A 20,281-nucleotide genomic window follows, 5' to 3' on the forward strand; every position below is an offset into this window, starting at 1 on the left:
GCCATCAAAAGAAATGAAATCTTGCCATTTGCGACGACGTGGATGGAACTAGAGGGTATCATGCTTAGCGAAATCAGTCAATCGGAGAAAGACAACTATCATATGATCTCCCTGATATGAGGGAGAGGAGATGCAACATGGGGGGTTAAGGGGGTAGGAGAAGAGTAAATGAAACAAGATGGGATTGGGAGGGAGACAAACCATAAGTGACTCTTAATCTCACAAAACAAACTGAGGGTTGATGGGGGGAGGGGGGTTGGGAGGAGGGGATGTGGTTATGGACATTGGGGAGGGTATGTGCTATGGTGAGTGCTGTGAAGTGTGTAAACCTGGCGATTCACAGACCTGTACCCCTGGGGAGAAAAATATATGTTTATAAAAAAATAAAATTAAAAAAAAATTAAAAAAAAAAGGATAGCATAGTTGTCAAGAGGGGGGGAGGGGGGAGGGAGGCAGAAAGAAGTGTAAGCTTACTAATTTTCTCACCTTTCATACCGTAGGTATATCTAAATGTGAGCAGTCAGACTGCTCTATTACCTAAAGTGATATACAGATAACTACCAGAGGTAATATTGGAAGTTTAAATGGTTCTCCTTGGGAAGTAGGACTAGGGAGGGAGATTTTAATTTGTTTTATGCTACTCTACATTGCTTGGGCTATGCATGTGGATTGATTTTTATCATTTTAAGATTTAAGTATTTAAAGGGTCCTCCTAGATATTAAGAAAACACTTCTTATTTGATGAAAAGTTTTAAACTTTAGTTATGCACCCATGAAAACCATCTAACATTCTTAGTTTAAGGGTGACTTCATTTTTTTTTTTTTTTCCTGAGTGCAAACATTTTAAGCTGAGTCAGAGATGGTAAGTGTCTGGGTAGTATTTCTGGTTGGGTTTAACTTTTGCTGGACTATGTCCTTAGTTCATTCATAAACATCTATTTAAAGTATACTATCTGCCTCTGAATTGTTTGTTCTTAAGAGATTTACTTATGATTTCCTGTAGAAAACTCCTGGAATATGCACACAGAAAGTAGCCTAAAGGATCAGAAGGCATATCTTTATCTCATGCAGGTAGCAAAATCCTAAAAATAATTATAGGTGAAAGCCAAAGTTCGTCCCTGGACTGAGGTCCCAAGTCCAATGTTGTTAAAAATTCAAAAAAAAAAAAAAGAAAGAAAACATTACAGAGAAGTTCTAATATATTAATTTCTAATATCTTAATAATTGTCAAACTGACAGTAAAACCATGTGGCATAATTTGGTAGTATTAAGAACATTCATATTGTAATGCAAACATCACTACCATTCATCTCCAGAACACATTTTATCCTGCAAAATTGAAACTTCATACCCATTAAACACTAATTCTCCCAGCTCCATCCCTGTAACCACCATTCTAATTTCTGTCTCTATGATTTTGACTACTCTAGATATGTCTTATAAATAGAAACATATAGAACTTGTTTTTGTTGTTATTGCTATGTGAAATCACGTCCACAGAGTTCATCTATGTTACAGCATGTGTCAGATTTCCTTCCTTTAGTAACAGTCAACAAAACAAAGAGACAACCCACGGAATGGGAGAAGATATTCTCAAATGACAGTACAGACAAAGGGTTGATATCCAGGATCTATAAAGAACTCCTCAAACTCAACACACACAAAACAGATAATCATGTCAAAAAATGGGCAGAAGACACAAACAGACACTTCTCCAATGAAGACATACAAATGGCTATCAGACACATGAAAAAGTGTTCATCATCACTAGCCATCAGGGAGATTCAAATTAAAACCACATTGAGATACCACCTTACACCAGTTAGAATGGCCAAAATTAGCAAGACAGGAAACAACGTGTGTTGGAGAGGATGTGGAGAAAGGGGAACCCTCTTACATTGTTGGTGGGAATGCAAGTTGGTGCAGCCACTTTGGAGAACAGTGTGGAGATTCCTTAAGAAATTAAAAATTGAGCTTCCCTAGGACCCTGCAATTGCACTACTGGGCATTTACCCCAAAGATACAGATGTAGTGAAAAGAAGGGCCATCTGTACCCCAATGTTTATTGCAGCAATGGCCACAGTCGCCAAACTGTGGAAAGAACAAAGATGCCCTTCAATGGACGAATGGATAAGGAAGATGTGGTCCATATACACTATGGAGTATTATGCCTCCATCAGAAAGGATGAATACCCAACTTTTGTAGCAACATGGACGGGACTGGAAGAGATTATGGTGAGTGAAATAAGTCAAGCAGAGAGAGTCAATTATCATATAGTTTCACTTATTTGTGGAGCATAACGAATAACATGGAGGACATAGGGAGATGGAGAGGAGAAGGGAGTTGAGGGCAATTGGAAGGGGAGATGAACCATGAGAGACTATAGACTCTGAAAAACAATCTGAGGGTTTTGAAGGAGCGGGGGGGTGGGAGGTTGGGGGGGGCACATATGGCATGGAGCACTGGGTGTGGTGCATAAACAATGAATTCTGTTATGCGGAAAAGAAATTAATAAGATAAATAAATTTTAAAAAAGAAAAAAAAATTCTGAAGGTGTGAATGTAAGTGACAGAATTGGGAGGTGAGCTTAGCATGTGGATGACAACACGGCATCAGATTCAGGAAAGCTGCGTGGCGGGATGAAGTCAGGACATCCTGCAAGTCAGACAAGATCCTGAGAAGGCTGGAGACGGTGACCTCTAATGACCTCTGATGTGTTTGCATAACCATATTCCCCAGCAAAAAAGAGAAAGGGATATACTTTGTGCTTGGGGCCAACTGCATAGTGTCCCCTGAAAGCAGGGAGAGAAGAACTGCTCTATTCCACTGTGATTCCCCACTCTTTCAAGAACAATGATCTTCCAGTAGGAAACATCTCACGATAAAGAAGAGTGGAAACCCAGGACAGGTGAAGAGCAGGTCCAAGATCACCTTGTCGCTTTCAATAATTCCCTTCTCCGGATGTAGGCAGACTGTCTGCCAGGAACTAAGTGTTCTTACACGTGGAATTGGAGACCTGTTACTGGTAATGGTTCAGGAATTACAGAGAAGAAGAGAGGCGATAGAAAGCAAAAAATGGAACAAACTCTATTTCGATATTTGAAGAGGGGTTAGAGATATTTTGGAAACCATGAATTGGAGAGCATGACTTAAATTATGGGGAGCATTGAGAGGGAAGGTGGTAACAAAAGAAGGCCACATTGTGAGGAACCAGACACATGCAGTTAACTGAGTCTCTTGTTAGGGAGGGACTGAGGCGATGCAGGCACAGAAATCCCAGCCGGGAGGCAGCAGCCCAGGGTTTGTCACTTTGCCACTGTTAACTGAATGGCTGTGGTCATGTCACATGATCTGTCAGAACCTCAGTTTCTGTCAGAACCTCAGGGTCCATGTAGTTCAACTCCCAGTATTTGAGGAAGCACAACTCAATGTGAAAAAAAAATTATGTTCTTATTTTCCTTTCTCTTGACACACATAAAAAGGGGTTCAGTTCAGAATCCTCGGCTTTTGTCTCAGTTTTCTCTCTCCCACCCCTTCCAGAGATGCAGACTGGACAAGTGCGGAAAGAACTCTTACGTCTCTTATGTCTAGACCACATGGATTTTTTTCCCCCTTCCCAGTGCTTCCGACCCCCGCCTCCTCACTCAGACCTCTGTTCTTTATTATTTTTGACTGACAGCCAATTTCTCCAAGTCTTTCCCTTCCTAAGCCTTTTAGGTTCTATCTTCCCCTATTAATTCTCTGTCAACTCTCTGACTCTGATATATGAAGAACCCAGGACCAGCTTGGCTGAGACAGCTCTCCTTAGAAGACAGATGTCATGGGGGAAAATGGAGGAATGGGGAAGGCCATTGTGGGCTTCCTTTGGTATCCTGGAGGAGGGAGAGAACGCGCAACCAATTTCATTCTCTCAGTAAGTTTTCGTTGTACACCAGGTGTGTGCTCTCTGCTGGAGAGAGAGCAGGGAGTGGAGCATGACAGAGTGAAGCTCAGCCCTCTTGGAGTTCATGGTGATAAGCTGTATGAAGGAAATAGAAAGTGCTGAGGATGGGTGAGGGTCTCCTTTAGACAGGAAGTAGGAAAAGTCACTTTGAGGGGCCGACATTTGAGTGAATGAGGAGAAAGAATTTTCAAGGCAGGGGGAGCAGTGGGTACGTAGACCCTGAGCTTGGCCTTTTTGAGAAGCAGAAAGACATAGAGAGTGAGGGGGCTCAGGGGAGCAGGGGCCAGAGTAGGAAGAGACTTCTGGTCGGTCAGATAATATAGGACGCAAGCCTTAGTGATGATCTTGAGTTTTGTTCTGATGATAAGTGAAATCACAGAGTGGCTTTGTGTAAGGCAAAGACAAAATGTATGATTTAAGTTTTTAAAAGATTCTTCTAGGAGCTGCATAGAGGATGGATGGCAGTGAGGCAACAATGAAAGCAAAGGACGAGGGAGGATGCTGTGGGAGCAGTCCAGGGGAGAGATGAGGTGCCTTGGGCTGAAGAGCTAGAGGTAGAGATAAAGGGAAGTAGACAGATTTGAGGCAGACTTGCCAAAGGACTGGATGTCAGAGATAAGAGAAGGGGTGGGGGAGTCAAGGATGATGAAAGTTTTGGTTTGAGCATTTCATTGCCATCCACTGAGATGGGAAGGTCTGGAAGAGGGAGAGGAAGTCAAGGGTTATGTTTTGGATACGCTACACTTGACAAGACTATTAGACATCCAAGAGGAGCTGTCACATAGGTGCTTGGGTGGTATAAATGAGTCTGGAGATCAGGGGGGAGGTCAGAGCTGCACATATAAATTTGGGTATCACCGCCAGAGAGACAGGCAAAGCCGGGAAATAGGGTGAGATCACTTAGCATTAGAAATAGCCAGAGAAGCGAAGATGATGCCAGAAGATACGGGAGCAAATTCTAGGGCGCTCCCAGATCTAGAGGTTTGAAAGAGGAGTCGAAGCAAGCGGAAAGACCCAGGAGAGTATGCTGTCATGGCTCCAGCGAGAGGAGAATTTTCAGGAAAGAGAGTGGTGCCCTGGATCACATGTTGCTGAAAAATTGACTAAAACAAAAAGAAGCACACCATTGAATTTGGAGCATGTTGGGATTTGAGGAGCCTTTTGGAGGCAACAGATTTGAGTTGTGTGATGAGTGAGAAGATTGTTAAGGGGGAGACAGTGATTTTAATAGTGCTTCAGAGAACTGTTTTGAAGGGACATGGTGGAGGATGGGGAGTCAGGGAGGAGCACCTTTGAATGCTTGCAAGAATGACCCGGGAAGAGAGGGGCACTGGTCTTTGAGAAGAAACCAGACCCAGGGGCACTTTGATCTTGGACTTTCAGCTTCTGGAACTGCGAGAAAATAAATGTCTGTTGGTTAAGCCACCCAGGATGTGGCATTTTGTGCTGCAGCCCAAGCGACTAAGAGAGAGAGGCACAGGAAACCCAGAGGTTTTAGATGTAGCGGAAGGCGTAGGAACGCGTTGCCCTCCATGGGTTTCTGTTCGCTCAGTAAAGTATGAGGTAAGGCTCTCAGCTGCTGGAAGGGTAGAAGTGGGGGATGGGGGAGGTGGGAGCAGAGAAGAGAAGAAATGAAGGGATGACTGGGAGAGAGATTGAAATTCATTCGGGAGACAGGAGGATTGCCAGGTATCATTAAATGCCCATTTGAGGTCTGTAGAGCCGAATTTAAAGCACAGTCATTCAGCAGAAGTGCGTGCTGCTTCTCCAGCAGTATTTGGCTGGTTGGGGGTAGGCCCAGATGGCAGAGGTTGGGTATTTTCAGAGCTCTGAATTTTCCAGGCAAGGGCAATGCAGAGAGAGGGGCAAGGGAGATTCAGGATATTTGGGGGGGCACGCACTGGGAACAGAAAGAAATGAAGGCAGGTGTGTGCATTGGAAGGAAGTCTCTGTACAATTAAAGATTTACTGCAGGGAGAATGCTAGCATCAGTGAGCTGGACACATGGTCTAAATCAACACTAAGAAATCATATTTGGGGGATGCCTGGGTGGCTCAGTTGGTTAAGTGGCTGCCTTCGGCTCAGGTCATGATCCCAGCAACCTGGGATTGAGTCCCGCATTGGGCTCCTTGCTCGGCAGGGAGCCTGCTTCGCCCTCTGCCTCTGCCTGCCACTCTGTCTGCCTGTGCTTGCTCTCTTTCTTCTCTCTCTAATAAATAAATAAATAAAATCTTTAAAAATAAAAAAGAAATCATACTTGGTATATGAGACTGGTGATGGAAGTCCTCACTTCACAGGATTATTCTGAGTATCAAATGGAAATGCTTGGTAAACTCTAAGTTGAGGTATCAGCCTGGTAAACTAAAATAATGCAGTAGATATAATGTATCTTGATTTCTTTAAGGCATTCCACTATAGCTGACACCAGGAACAAAGTCATAATATGTAAATGATAGCACATAAAATAGATTTATGAATGGCTGAATAATTGCATCAAAAAGGACTGGTTCTGCTTAGTTGTAGCTCTTTGGCCAACCCCCTTTGGAAAATGGCATTTCCATTTCAAACAACCCTGTAAGGGTGAAGTTTCAGAGTGGGACATTGGACAAGTCCGGCTTCTGGTGTTTTCCAGATGCTAGCAATGACTAGATGGAAAAGATGGTCAAAGCGCCATAATTTTTATTTCACAAATCTCAAGCAGAGTGTTACAGGAACTCTGAAGAAATTACATGCAGTCTGTACTTTTTGTGTTCAGAATTACTCAGGCAGAATCAGAATGTGATAAGACTTGTAAATCCCAAATTACATTCAATTGTGTCTAATAAAGAGATTTTAAAAGTTGAGTATGTTATTACTGGGAAAGAAATACAAGAGTTGAGAAAAAAAAGATAATAAGCAGTTGAATTAGATGGAATCGTTTATTGCCTAAGGAAAAACCCACAGCTGTAATAAAAGTCATCATTCTGAATATTGTATTTCTGAATCTTAAAAAAATGCACTCGATGAGAATAGATAGAACAGATTCCATTTTTGATAGAATTGAAAAAGAGGTGTGTTAGATAATAAAATGTTCGCACTGTGTGTTCCTTTATCTCAACTTCTCCTTGATTCTCCTATGTTAATATGCACTTCCGTTGATTACAGACCCATTCCTATAAAGCTCTTGTAGACAAAGTGCCTAAAAGGCCTGTGTATTAGGAACAGGCAGTTTCAGACTGACGCAGCCATTCTGATGGAGCCATGGATGGATCAGATGCCCTAGACTCACGTGGAGGAGTTCATGCACACCGGCCTCCACTCAGGTTCATCCCCGAGCATGACCTCATCAGGCCTATTGCTTGACACTTAATGTGGAACAGAGGTTCCCATGGCATGGCTTGAGTTCCTCTATGCCCAACATTTGTCCAACATTTGGGGCTATTTCGGAGCCTGACTCCCTACTTTGATTGGATTGCTAATTTCTCTGAGCCCCAGTCAAGAGGGGCTGGGGCTGGCTTGGCCAGTGTTGGATTGGTGGAACGGGGTGAGGCTCTGGGAAGGCAGAGCTGGGGATAGGGTGAGGGTAGATGTTGTCCAAGGCAATTGGAGCCAGGCGTCAGTGATAGGAGGGTAGTCACAGTGATTGCTGCACATGGCTGAGAGACATCCCCAAGGTCAAAACTGGAAAAGGCAGATCTATCCATTGGGAGTGGAATGGGAAGTTGGGAGTTGGGTAAATGTGGGCAGGGACTGCAGAGCCCTAAGGGTAGGAGCACCCCCAAAGGCTCAAAGTGATCTCAGTACTCAGCCTAGACCAGAGGGGAGCTTTCGTTGCAAATGGGGCTGTACAGTAGGACAGAAAAACATCCTTAAAAGCATCTTTTTTTAATGCAAATATGTTCATTTGAAGTGCAATATATCAAAAACTCATTAGAACTCATTACCGTCTATGACCCCACTCCCAGAGACTAGTTTTTCAGATGAACAGGAAATGGGACTAGTAATTAATTAAAGAGCAAGAAGGGATATCCTACAGAGGAAAGGCATTTTCACGGAGAACTTCAGGCATACAGGGAAAGAGGTCCTGTCCCAAAAGAGCACATGGGGTTTGCAAAGTTCCAACATGACAGAGCAAAGGAAAGAGCAAACATCCAGACAAACAACCAAAAAATCCATAACCAGACACAGGAACTCTGATTGAACTAGAATCAGATTATTCCAAATTTTAAGTGAAGTAACAGCAGGACGTTTGATCAGATAGGAAATTGTGACTGGCAGATAGGAGATTAATAGCCTTTAATGTAATCAGGAATTGAGTTGTGTTGAGTAGGGTTATTGTTCTGGAGTTGCATGAAATGAGACATGAATGACTGTGCTGCTTAGAACCCAACACCCCATTCTAGTAATTGTGTTTCATCTTTTCAAGGATTATTATGTTGTGCTGTGTCCTTGCTGAATTTCATCTGTAATTATATCACTCCATTTTGAGATGGATGGGTCTCTTAGGATACTCTCCTAACACTTCCTAATTACGGTTTACGTAAGCTCAGTCAATTCGGTTATCCAATTCTCTTATACTTTCATTCAGTATGAATAAGGACATTTGGACATCATTTTAAATACAGTAAAATCTCAAAATGAACAGGGAGTGGGTTCTTCTGGATAATTAAATTTTTTTTGAAGATTTTATTTATTTATTTGTCAGAGAGAGAGAGAGAGAGCACAAGCAGGGGGGAGTGGCAGACAGAGGGAGAAGCAGGCTCCCTGCTGAGCAAGGAGCCGGATGCAGGAGTCTATTCCAGAGCCTGGGATCATGACCTGAGTGGAAGGCAGAGACCCAACCAATTGAGCCACCCAGGCACCCCTGGGTAATTAAATCTTAGAATTAGCTGGGAGTTAATCAGAACACCCTTTTGGTTCTAATTCTTCCCATTAATTTTTTTTTTCTAGAATTTTCTCTGTCTTTTCAGGCTGAATGACTCCAAAAATCTTTTTTTTCCCCACTGAATGAGTTATAGTCTTGCACTACCTTAGGTTTAGTTATCATTTATCCATTTGCCTATTTGTTCAGATTTATTAAAGGGGGGCCCTAAGGGATGAGAGGACACAATGATGTCAAGGCAGGTATAGAAATGTTTAACAGCGAAGCAAGGGCAAATTCTAGAAGTTGCTTTTTTTTTTTTTTTTAGATTTTATTTATTTATTGGACAGAGAGATCACAAGTAGGCAGAGCAGCAGGCAGAGAGGAGGAAGCAGGCTCCCTGCTGAGCAGAGAGCCTGATGCAGGGCTCCATCCCAGGACCCTGAGATCATGACCTGAGCCAAAGGCAGAGGCTTAACCCACTGAGCCACCCAGGCGCCCCCAGAAGTTGCTTTTTGAGAAATTCTAGTTTATCATTTTTTCATCACTGTCTTACAAAACATGGGTCATAGAAAAAAGGCATCACAGGTAAGGAACATCTGAGATACTTCCTGTTAAACTGAATAGAGTAGCCTCAGAATTGTGAAAATCATCATTATTCTGCTACAGAACCTTTTGCCTCACTTGCCATTTATAAAATTGCCACAGTGAGAGGAAATGTTCCACTGGCTACTTTTATTTTATGATGACATATCATTTTATTTCATACTCAAGGTGCCCCCCCCCCCGCCCCCAATGTTTAGGCATGTTTCGTGACAGATTCTTTGCCCTGATTTTTGTTCTGGTGACGCTAACCTCAATTCCACAAGTAAACGCAAACAGCCTTTATGGGATAGATCACCATCCACTACTCAGGAATGTTAAGCCAGTAAATTAGGATTTTGCTCACTGCTCAAATGTGTTCAATGCCTAGCTTTTGGATTGTTTATATTTTAATAGCATATAATTTCCCTGGAGCTTCCACATTGATTAGGCAGCTTTTCCACGCTGGCTCCTGGTCTTGGAGGCAGTCTGCATTGCTTTGACTTTTCCTTGCTCTGATGATCAGAAACTATCGCACCGCCCTGTTTAACTTTGTCCATTTTGTTTTTTAAAGAAGATTGCATGGAATCATCTTTGCAGCGTTTGGCCCCAGTGCTTTTCTGAAAATGTGTATGAAATACAATTATATAAAAATGAACTATGGACTTGCAGGTTATAAGATCATTTCACTCTTTGATGACTAAGCGTATTTTAAAATTGTAGTTATGGTTCAAATAGTTACATAGTTTTGAATTTGTAAGTGTTATTCGGGACACCTGGATGGCTCATTCGGTTAAGCATCAGACTCTTGATTTTGGCTCAGGTCATGATCTTGGGGCCATGGGAAGGAGCCCTGTGTTGGGATCCCCACTGGGCATGGAGCCTGCTTAAGATTCTCTCTCTCTCCCCTGTCCCTCCCCTCACATCCCACCCCTCACCTCTGCATGCAAGGGAGCCCTGTCTCTCTCTCAAAAAAAAAAAAAAAAAAATCTTAGAAGTTACCCAGTGGCTATAGCTCTACCTCAAACTTCACTATAGGCTTAGCATGGATATACAGAAAAGTTATTTCTCCTTTAAATTTTTATCTACGTTTTATTGAGGAAATATTTAGTTGACAGAGAAGTTTCTTTTCTTTTCTTTTTTTCTTTTTTTTTTTGGGCGGGGGGTTGGGATGAAAAACCTCGATGAGACTTGCATAGCTAATATGGACACTTCAACATGGATTTTAACTGACATTTTAGAGACATTTCCAACTCATGTCCTTTGGCCTTTTCTCAGAAAAGGCCATATCCTTCAATTACCATCCAGTTTGCTGGAATAATCCCCGTGGGAGGGTTGTGTTTGACCGGTTGGTGGGGCTCAGTGGAGGATTTGGTGATGCTGGAGACTAGTTGTGTGGTTTCTCTATAGCAGAGCTCCGGGGAAGATGAGCGCTACATCTGGACTCAGGAAAGCAATTATGTTAAACGTTCTCAGTACCATAAATCTCCTCCTGTATTATTTCCTTTGTTGAGCTGTTCATCTGAAAACCTAAAAGCAGCAACATACTCTTGTTAGTGACCTGGTCACTTAACTCATTTTACTCTGGTAAATTTTTTAATTTTATCATTGTTTTTCCCACTGTTGCTTCTGGCTGTAAGACAGTCCTACATTTCTTGAAAGTCTAACTCTAGGCTATCAGGAAAAGCTCTGAGGGGAGATGATCGATGATCAGGTTGACCAATGATCAGCTTCTTTTAAGACTTTATTCGAGGCGTTATGCTCAGTCCAGTAGGACTGGCATCAGCGGAGGCTTGTTGGAAATGCAGAGTATTAGGCCAGATCCCAGACCTCCTGACCCAGAATCTGCATCTTAGTAAATCTCATAGGTGATTCAGAGGCACATTGTAGTTTGAGAAGCTTGCTTCTAGAGGCACCCCTCATAGTGACAAGCACCTTGAGGTCTCCTGCTGCATCCTTCTCAAGTGAGCTTTCTGTTCCAGCCACTGTGGTGATTGTGTCCACGCATTATCTCTTACAAACAGCATCAGATCTGTCAAAGAGGTCATATTATCTCCATTTTGGACATGAAGCTGAAAGCACAGAGGTGTTCAATAACATTCTTGGAGCTCAGCATCTAGTGTGCAACAGATCCGAACTAGGGTCAGCTTGCTACCGGTGTTTGTCTTCTTGGTCAGGGGAATCTGTTTATTCCATTTAGAAATATCTTCAACACTCTCATTCAGAGTGCTGGAAGATAGTTTTACCAAAAAAAAAAAAAAAAAGGGGGGGGATAGTTTTATTAAAAAGATAAAAGCACGCCTCTCCTACAGATATGAACATGAACACTTTTGAGATATTTCGTCTAACTCATCTGTAAAGAAACTGGTAAGGTGTTAAGCAGTTCAAAGGAATGAATACAAATCTAGATCAGGAATATTGAGATGAATGTGCAAATGGAGGCAAACCTAATTTCCCCACCGTGGGGGAGAGTTGTCTTTCCACTGGACATAATTCATTTGTACGCCTATCGACAAGAATTATTTTGCTTTGCCGTCAGCTAGCTATAATTTATAGAATCACAAAATAGCTCTGTTAAAGAAAAAATTATTCATGACCCATGTTAAAATGGGAAGGCAGACTTTATTTGTTTCTATCAAGATAGGGGTGGGGACCATCGCAATGGAGTGTTTAAGCAGGGGAGAGAGATTGGGCTCAACTCTGAGGACCACAAGGAAGTGGGGGAGTTTATAGCCAAGGAGAACGAGGGGCAGGGGTTAGTGAACAGATTACCCAGAGGAGGCCCTGGGATAAGGGAGCATTCTGGCTGAACTGGCCTGGCAGGATTCTCACTGAAGGCAGGCTGGGGTGTTAATTACCACCTGGGGGACAGGGAGGAATGAGGAACTTGGTCAGATATTCAAGATGATCACATGTAGGGGATGAAGGCTTCTGGCTAAACTGACGTAGCAGAATTCTTGCTGAAATTGAACCCTTAAAGACATGCCCAAGGATGGGGTCTAATTGAAAAAGCTCAGAGGAGCCTGACTAGAGTTTGGTCAAGGAGAAGGTCTTCATCAGCCCCCATAGATTCAGAATCAGGTCACCTGGAAATCGGGACAGATGTTGCTATAGACAGTGAGTAGCTCTCCATTGAAGGACAGATTTTCCTGCCTATGAATAGAAGCAGAATAATATAGTGGTTAAGAACACAGAACCATAGCGTCTGGGCTCAAACCATATGAATAGTGAACCCTCTCCAGTTCTAAGCAGCAGAGTGATTTTGGGTATATTCTTTCATCTTACTGGGCTCTGTTTTCCTCATCTGGAAAATGGACGCAGTGCCTACACTGAATATTCATTGCAAGGAATAAATGAGGCGACGCATATATAAAGTGTTTCAAAGAGCACCTGGTACCTAGTGACCACACAGTAGATGCTGCTCTTAGGACCTTCAAGCTTACCCAGGAGCGCAGCTCAGAATTTTTACATCAAGAAGTATGGATACTCTCATTAAAAGGATACTTGGCTTCTCTGAGAATTTCAGACTCAAAACACATTCAAGAGAAGTCAAAACAATTTTGGTTCTATCGAGCAAGTGACTACTGTTGGAGATGGGTTAAAACAAAATACTTAGAAACGCTGCAGTGTGGACGAAGTCCACCCCAACCCTACACGTTCGAGTTTATCTCGAGTCCCCAAGGATCTCCCACTGGAGGACAGCGAGATGAGACCTGGGTGCTCCAAAGCTTGTCACTTGTCTTCCATTTGTTCCCATTGTGCTATTTTCTCTCCTCTCTGCCTTGTCTCTCCTGTTGCTCATTTAGATTTGAAGTTTTAATTAATCTCCATATCAGACTTGTCCTTTTGCTAAATCACTTCAGCCTTTGCAGGTGAGTCCGTGTTACCCATCTGCCCCAAAGGCCTCACACCTGAGCCTGGCCCACCTCTTTTCCTTGCAGCAAGCTTTAGGAGTGGAGAGGCTTAAATTCAGCAGAAGCGGGAGTCTATTAGGTTCATGCCTACGGATCTTTCTTTCAACATCGTAGTGATGGGGAACGATACTGTTAATACTCTAGGGAAAATTTTTCAGTGGATAAGTTTGCCTTGTTCAGATCACACACCTCTGAGTTATCTGATTCTGATCCCTTGGGAGCAATTGTACAACTCTATAAGTTGTAGTTAACTCAGCAATGCAATATCACTCTTGTCTATAAATATGCAAACTATGTCTTACCCGGTAGAGGTCCAACTGGCTTTCCTGCCCCTCTCCACCTGTTTGACCCCCATTTGCGCATTCATCTCAACATTCCTGATCTATAAATGCATATGTACCATGGATTCTCCTTTGAACTGATTTTCTTGTTATGAATAGAATAAAATCTTTAACACGGGTTCACGTTATATCTGTATGAGATTTATGATTGTATGTTTTTGAAAACTATCTTTCAGCCATGGTAGGGGTCCAGAATACATTATGGTTGCTGATTTAGTAGTGCAGAGAGCTATCTAATTAATCTTTGTCAAGGGGAAACCAAAGACAGGCAAGCATTAAGGTAAAAGCAAATCTGCGGAGATTGCAGAAATGTCTGCAATTTTAGTTGGCTGCTGTGTTCATGGATAAAAGAGCGAAATTCTGTCTGGTCGTTTTAAAAGCACATTCTGTTATTTTGAATTCAATGGCTTCGACCAAAACACAGATTCAGGGTTCCTTGAAATTAATATGATTGTAGGAAATAGCTGGCATTTGTTCTGCAAAGTCAGCATGGCAAGCGTGTGCTTACCTGTCTGTCCTCCTCATGGGATTCTTTGCTCAAGGCGGCAGGGACGCTGTCCTGTTCACTGTCCTGTCTCCAGTAGTCACTATCCTTAGTGGCACAAGCTTTGGGCTCCATGGATCCCACAGCGAATGACTGAACGAACAGGCAGGCCAGGGTCTGCCCCTCGTCTCTCGGCGGGTTTTGCCAGTTCCCGGCTTGATTGGTATTTCAAAGGCAGACTCAGGTTAACCAAGCTCAGAGAACAATCAGACTGTGCAGTGGGCGGGGACTTGTATCTGTCATTTAGGGAAACTGTGAGGTGAGCCAGAGGAGGTGGGGGGCAATTGTAAGGAATATTTTGCTTGATGACTTCGACAAGTCAGAGCCCCGGTGGTCACTATCACCTCTTACCCCTCTCTGCAGGGTGGTTTCAGCAGGTGGTCAGGAGGCCCTGTCCGCTCCTCCGGGCTCCTCTTCTCAGGAGTAGGGAAGGAGCACGAGAAGTCAATGGAACAATCCTTAGTCTTGGGCTTTTCATGACTAGGGTGCATTCTTCATCTGTTAAAACATTGTTTCTTCAGAGAGACTATAATTGGTTGGGTTTTAAGCTTTTCATTTAGACTCACACTCCAGTTTTGCCTCTTTTATGACCACCGTAAATAGAATTTGGGTGTCCTTGAAAGTGTCCTTGAAAGACCTCAGTCACCTGCAGGCAGATTACTCTTCTCCAGGGAACTGATTGCATGACGGCCTGAATTACAAGTCATGCTCAGAAGCTGATGTCAAGTCTGTTTTAGAGGTCTTTGTGGATGCCCACTAAGGACTGGTGACATTATCTTGTAGAGATTGAATCCCTTGTGTGTGTGTGCTTTTTTAAGGGATATTCTTTGCATCATCAGAGACTTAATTTTTAGCCTTTTGCAGGAGCTGTGTCCTCCTTAAACCTCCCGTTTTTCTGCAAAATTTTGCCAGGTGGCTCTGTAAAGCGATCGCTTTCAACTCAAGACTGACTTTAAAAAGACAGCATTTCTAAAAAAGGAGATCAGCCACACAGATGATGATAGCAGAAATGCATGGTTTTATGTATATTTTTCCCCCAAATCTTATTAAAAGATTTTTTTTCTCCCCCGACACAGTGAAGTGAGGAAAATGTGCCTGAAGTCTTGCTTGCCTGCACCACACAAATAAATTCTATAATTAAATAATAAAAGCAGTCAGAATCCATAGTACAAGATTTACAAGGAATGGAGAAAGAGGAATTTGTAGCATTTAGCAAACTGTCTGTGAAAGATGAGAGTGGAATCTTGGAGTCCGGGTCCTAGATGGCTCTGTATGTCCAGTCAATGACTGGGGAGCATGTGCCGAGGGTGATGTGGGTCAAGGAAGGGCTTTGCACAGGGAAATTTCACCATCAGATGCGCACACGCAACAAACCCCCATGGGCCAGTGAGGATGGAGCGGAAGGGACAGGAGGTTGGTGGAGATGTTTGGAGAAAACAGGCAGGCCGAGAAGACAAGAGATCCGGAGAAAGTCCTGGGGAATGCTGTCACTGAACACCAGTCAGTTACATAAAAGTAACAGGCAGAACAAAAGAACCCTGGGGAACAGGGTAGAAGACCGGGGAGAGAGGACTGTGATGGGGACCAGGTGCAGAGAGGGGAGACTGCTGTCCAGCTACTGGGAAGTAAAGTAGGAGGACCAAAATATCCCCCAGATTTGGTGATGCTTTCCAAGAACAGCTGAGTGGATTTGTAGAAGAAAAGCAATAGTAGCAGGGTACATTCTGAGAGCCAAGGCAATAGTAGGTAAAGGGGAATAGCAGAACGAGTTTTGTTCGGTTTTGACAATGAATTGGTAGAGAATTGAGCATGAGGAGAAGGAGGAGACCATGGGAGAGAAAGGGAACAAAATAAAGGGATGGGCCCAGATCTCAGAGGAGACAAGGAGGGATGGGGTGGCAGGTTGACTATCCTTTTGTTGGGCAGGGAGACTGGTTTCCTGAGATGGAAAGTAAGGTTGGCTGGTCCCTAGAGATCAGTTCACACCTGACAGCACTGCTTTTCGCTGAGATAGGACACATGATTAAGTGAGAAGTCTGGAAAGCAGATACCGGTGAATGGGTAGGTAGCCATTGAGGAAAGCAGGAAGGGAGGCTAGCTGGTGACATGGAGCAGAATCATCAAGATGGACCAAAGACCAAGCAAATTGGACACCATTGATGTATCAAGGCACCAACCACCTACCTGTGTGATCTTATTTCCAGTGGTCCTCAGGGGTCAGGTATAGCAATGGATGAGGCCAGGAGTCTCCATTACTGCAGCTTTGCCAGGGAGAAGTGACAGAATGCAAAGAGAGAAAGGAATTAAGAGTGCTCTGAAGGTAAAGTGAACACCACAAATGAGCAGGTGGGCAGTCTTGCAGGGCAACCCGTGAGCAGAGACTGTGCTCTTATAATGGAGTGATTAAAGAGGCACTGGCTGGGTAGTTAGAGCCGTCTCTGCTCGCTGGTCTGCGAGGCTTCAAGTGCTCTGGGGTCCAAGGTCTCGTGCCTCTCCAAGGGGATGGTCACTGTCTCTTCTGTGACTCGTCTTGGGGGCGCTCTCAGCTGTGTAGCTTGGTGGATCATATGTCACCCGATCCTTTTCTGAACCTAATTCCAGTTAGAAGTATTTTATTAGAAGGGCCTTCACCGGAAATTGAAATGAAATTAAAAAAAAAAATCTCAAGAGTTCACAGAAACAGAATTCATGTTTGAAGCCTGAGAGAGTCAGTCCCCCCACAGTATTTGGTTATTAGAACTTCCCTGGAAGTCCTCTTGATTCCTGTGCTTTTTCTCTCCCTACACCCAACTGCTCGGACCACCAACTTGAGTTAGTTTTGGGGGCCCCCTGCACTGATATCCTGGACTTCCGCCTGACCACGAGCTCCCCAATGTCAGGTTATGATGTGCTTCATTCTGTAGCTGCCTTGACCATTTCAAGTTCTCCCTGCTCCCCTGGTCCCTTACGATGGGCCATTCCAACCCGATCTCCGAGACTCCTTTCTGGGTTACAGATCGGCCCGCGCCTGCTTTGTGGCAATCTCTTGTTCCGCCAGCTTGCCTTTTACTCCGGGGCTTCAGAATTCCTGCCTGCACCTTGATTAGTTCCCACTTTCTCTCTTTTGACCCGTTTGGGAGATGTTCCCATGTCTTTTCTCCAATCGGAACTGACAAGGTTTCTTCTTCTCCTCATCCAAGAGCAAGTTACTCCATCATAGTCCTCTGAAAGAGCTCAGATCCAAGCAACATGTAATTCTTTTCTTTTAATTTTATTTATTTGTTTGACAGATTACAAGTAGGCAGAAAGGCAGGCAGAGAGAGAGAGAGGAGGAAGCAGGCTCCCCGCTGAGCAGGGAGCCCGATGCGGGGCTCGATCCCAGGACCCTGGGACCATGACCCAAGCAAAAGGCAGAGGCTTTAACCCACTGAGCCACCCAGGCACCCCCAACATCTAATTCTTACCTACTCGCATGGCAGAGAGGTCTGACCAGCTAACCTAACCAGGCCGTCTCACCTTCTCCTTCAAAGGCCTAATGCTCCCATGTCTCCTGGGACTCCTGGTGTCTCTCAGGCTCTCAGATATTCAGGCATTTTAGAACATGGTAGTTACAGGGATGCCTGGGTGGCTCAGTGGGTTAAGCATCTGCCTTTGGCTCAGGCCATGATCTCAGTGTTCTGGGATCGAGTCCTGCATTGGGCTCTCTGCTGAGCAGGGAGTCTGCTTCTCCCTCTGCCTGCTGCTCCCCCTGCTTGTGCACTCATGCTCTCTCTTTCTCTCTGACAAATAAGTAAATAATCTAAAAATATATTTATTTAAAAAAAATAACAGTTACATGGTTAATATGTACTTCTGTCACTTTAAAAACAAACATAGTTGAAAACAGCATGAATGGAGAGACTTCTCTGGAGGGCATCTATATTGGTTAGATGCCTAATGTAGACAGGTGTCTGAAGTTTACCGATTCTGCGTGTGAATATCTTACCGTTTTCCTCGGCAGGTTTTAAGGACATTAGATGAAAGGAAGAAAAGTATGAAGACTCTGAATGAAAGGAGACAGGAGAGAAACAGAAACAAAGAGAGATCAAGGGGCTTCCCTTTCTGTCCCTTTCACGGAGAAGTAGCTTCTAGGGGTGGGACAAGTTTCTGACCCCTGTGTGTCAATAACCATGACAGGTTTGAGGAACGAATATAGTGATGCATTAGAATAAAAACCTGATATGGATTTAGTGACTTCTGTGTGCCAGGTGTTTTTGTACACATCCTGTGTATCTCCTTGTCTTAGTCCGTTCGGGCTGCTGGAACAGAATAGTGTAGAGTAAGCAGCTTATAAACAACCATAAATGTATTTCCCCTCTCTGGAGGCTGGATGTCCAAGATGGCAGCACGTTCAGATCTGGTGAGGGCTCACTTCCTCAGAGGTGGCCCTCTCTTACTGTAACTTCACAGGGCAGCCTGGGGACTCCCAGGCTGATTTTATAAGGGCACTAATTACATTCATGACCCACCCTGGCATGTTGTCATCACCTCCCAAGCATCCCACCTCCGCATGCCATCACCTTGGAGGTCAGAATTTCAACATACGAATTCGGGGGTGGGGGATGGTAAACATTCAATCTATAGCCTCCATTTAACTACTTTATTGAGTAAAGATTTTTATAAAGGAAACCCTAAAGGCTGGCCCTCCTGGTCCCTCAGACCCTGTTTTTCCCCCTGACTTCATGCTCTCGTCTTCACTTTACACCGGACACTCTCATTTGCTTTCATTGGATCTTCTGTGATTTCAGTTGGACAAAACTGTTCTGACATTTTATTAACAAAGATACTCTCCAATTTAAGGGAAGTTGTGGGACACTAAATCCCATTGGTGCCTGCTCGCCACCGTTGCACAATTCAGTATTGCAAAGCCATCATAATTCAAAGCACTGTTGGCTGGGTAATTCACTTCATTAACGGTGCTGCCTGAATAAAATACACAGCAAATTAGAAATAAACAAATCCTTGGAAGGTACGATAATATATTCAGAAAGCACAGAAGGTCAGGCCTGAAGACGGAGGAGGGAGAAGGAGAAAGGAGATGGGGGGGTGGGGGGACCAGTCGGATCAGGATAAAGAGGGATTTTTGTGAGTCTGTAGGTGCTCTGTGGACAGTGTTTTTAGGAAGCCTTGCTGAGAAATACCGGATAACTAATTACGAAGCTGTCTTGTATATATCTTTACCTTCATACCTCTTGCTCCCCTCACTTCCTGGATCCAATTTATTATGAAATCCTGTCAGTCTTATCTGCAGAACAAATCTCACTGTCTGTCAGCTTCTGACTCTACTCCGCAGTCGGGGTGGGCCTGTGCCTACTTCTGGCCAGGCTGACCCATGCAGATAATGGGGGTCATGCTTTCCAGAGCTTTCTTCTCCTACCGCACAGGTACAGAAGCAGGTTGTTGGAATGAAGGTGCCACAAGACCTTCTGTCCAAGCTGTCTGGATCCCTAAATTTCAGGGAGAGCAACTTCCCAGGAAAGCCAGCCAGCTGTGCAGCGGGCGTCTCCCAAGCAGGGCACAGACCCTGTTCCATAAGGCACCTGCTGGCTGGGTGTTGTCACATCGTGTTCCATTGTCACCCAGCTAGGAAGACGAATTGCCTTCTTCTCTCTCCTAACCAGCCCACCTTTTCAGCAGCCCTGCCTCCCCTCGACTGTTTTCTCAGCAAAGGGAAGCTCTGAAAATGTACACAAGGGTTGCATGACTGTCCTGCTTCCCCTTGTTACTAGGATGGATTCTCCACGTGCTTTAGCAGTCCTGTGTGCTTGCTTCCTTCTTCTTTCAGTTCCTCAGATGCTCTGGGCTGCCACTCCATTCTGGGGCCTTTGCACCTGCTTTGTCCTCTGCCTGGACCCCCCCCCCAACGTCCCATAGTTCACCTGGCTCCCTTAGATTATCCTTGCAGTCTCCAACCTGCACAGCACTGTCTCAGAGGCTCCCTGAGGATGCAGAGGTCTCCCCGTTACACACTCCAGCATGGCATCCCCTGCTGTTTTAATGATCCCCGTCACAGTTCATCATTCTGTATTCATTTGTGCAGCTTTTTGTTTGAGGACCAGGTTTCTCCACAACCAGACCGCATGCCCCCTCAGGGAAAG

General features: G+C 44.1%; 1 protein-coding gene across 1 annotated transcript in view; it reads left to right on the forward strand.

Annotated features, from left to right (window-relative positions):
* Window positions 1-20,281, forward strand: part of LOC111155605 (ST8 alpha-N-acetyl-neuraminide alpha-2,8-sialyltransferase 6) — a 150,816-nt gene that overhangs the window by 51,865 nt on the left and 78,670 nt on the right. The gene's annotated exons all lie outside the window — the stretch shown is intronic.

This window comes from Enhydra lutris, unplaced genomic scaffold (assembly GCF_002288905.1).
Source record: "Enhydra lutris kenyoni isolate GAN:26980312 unplaced genomic scaffold, ASM228890v2 scaffoldscaffold42, whole genome shotgun sequence".
Classification (NCBI taxonomy): Eukaryota; Metazoa; Chordata; class Mammalia; order Carnivora; family Mustelidae; genus Enhydra; species Enhydra lutris.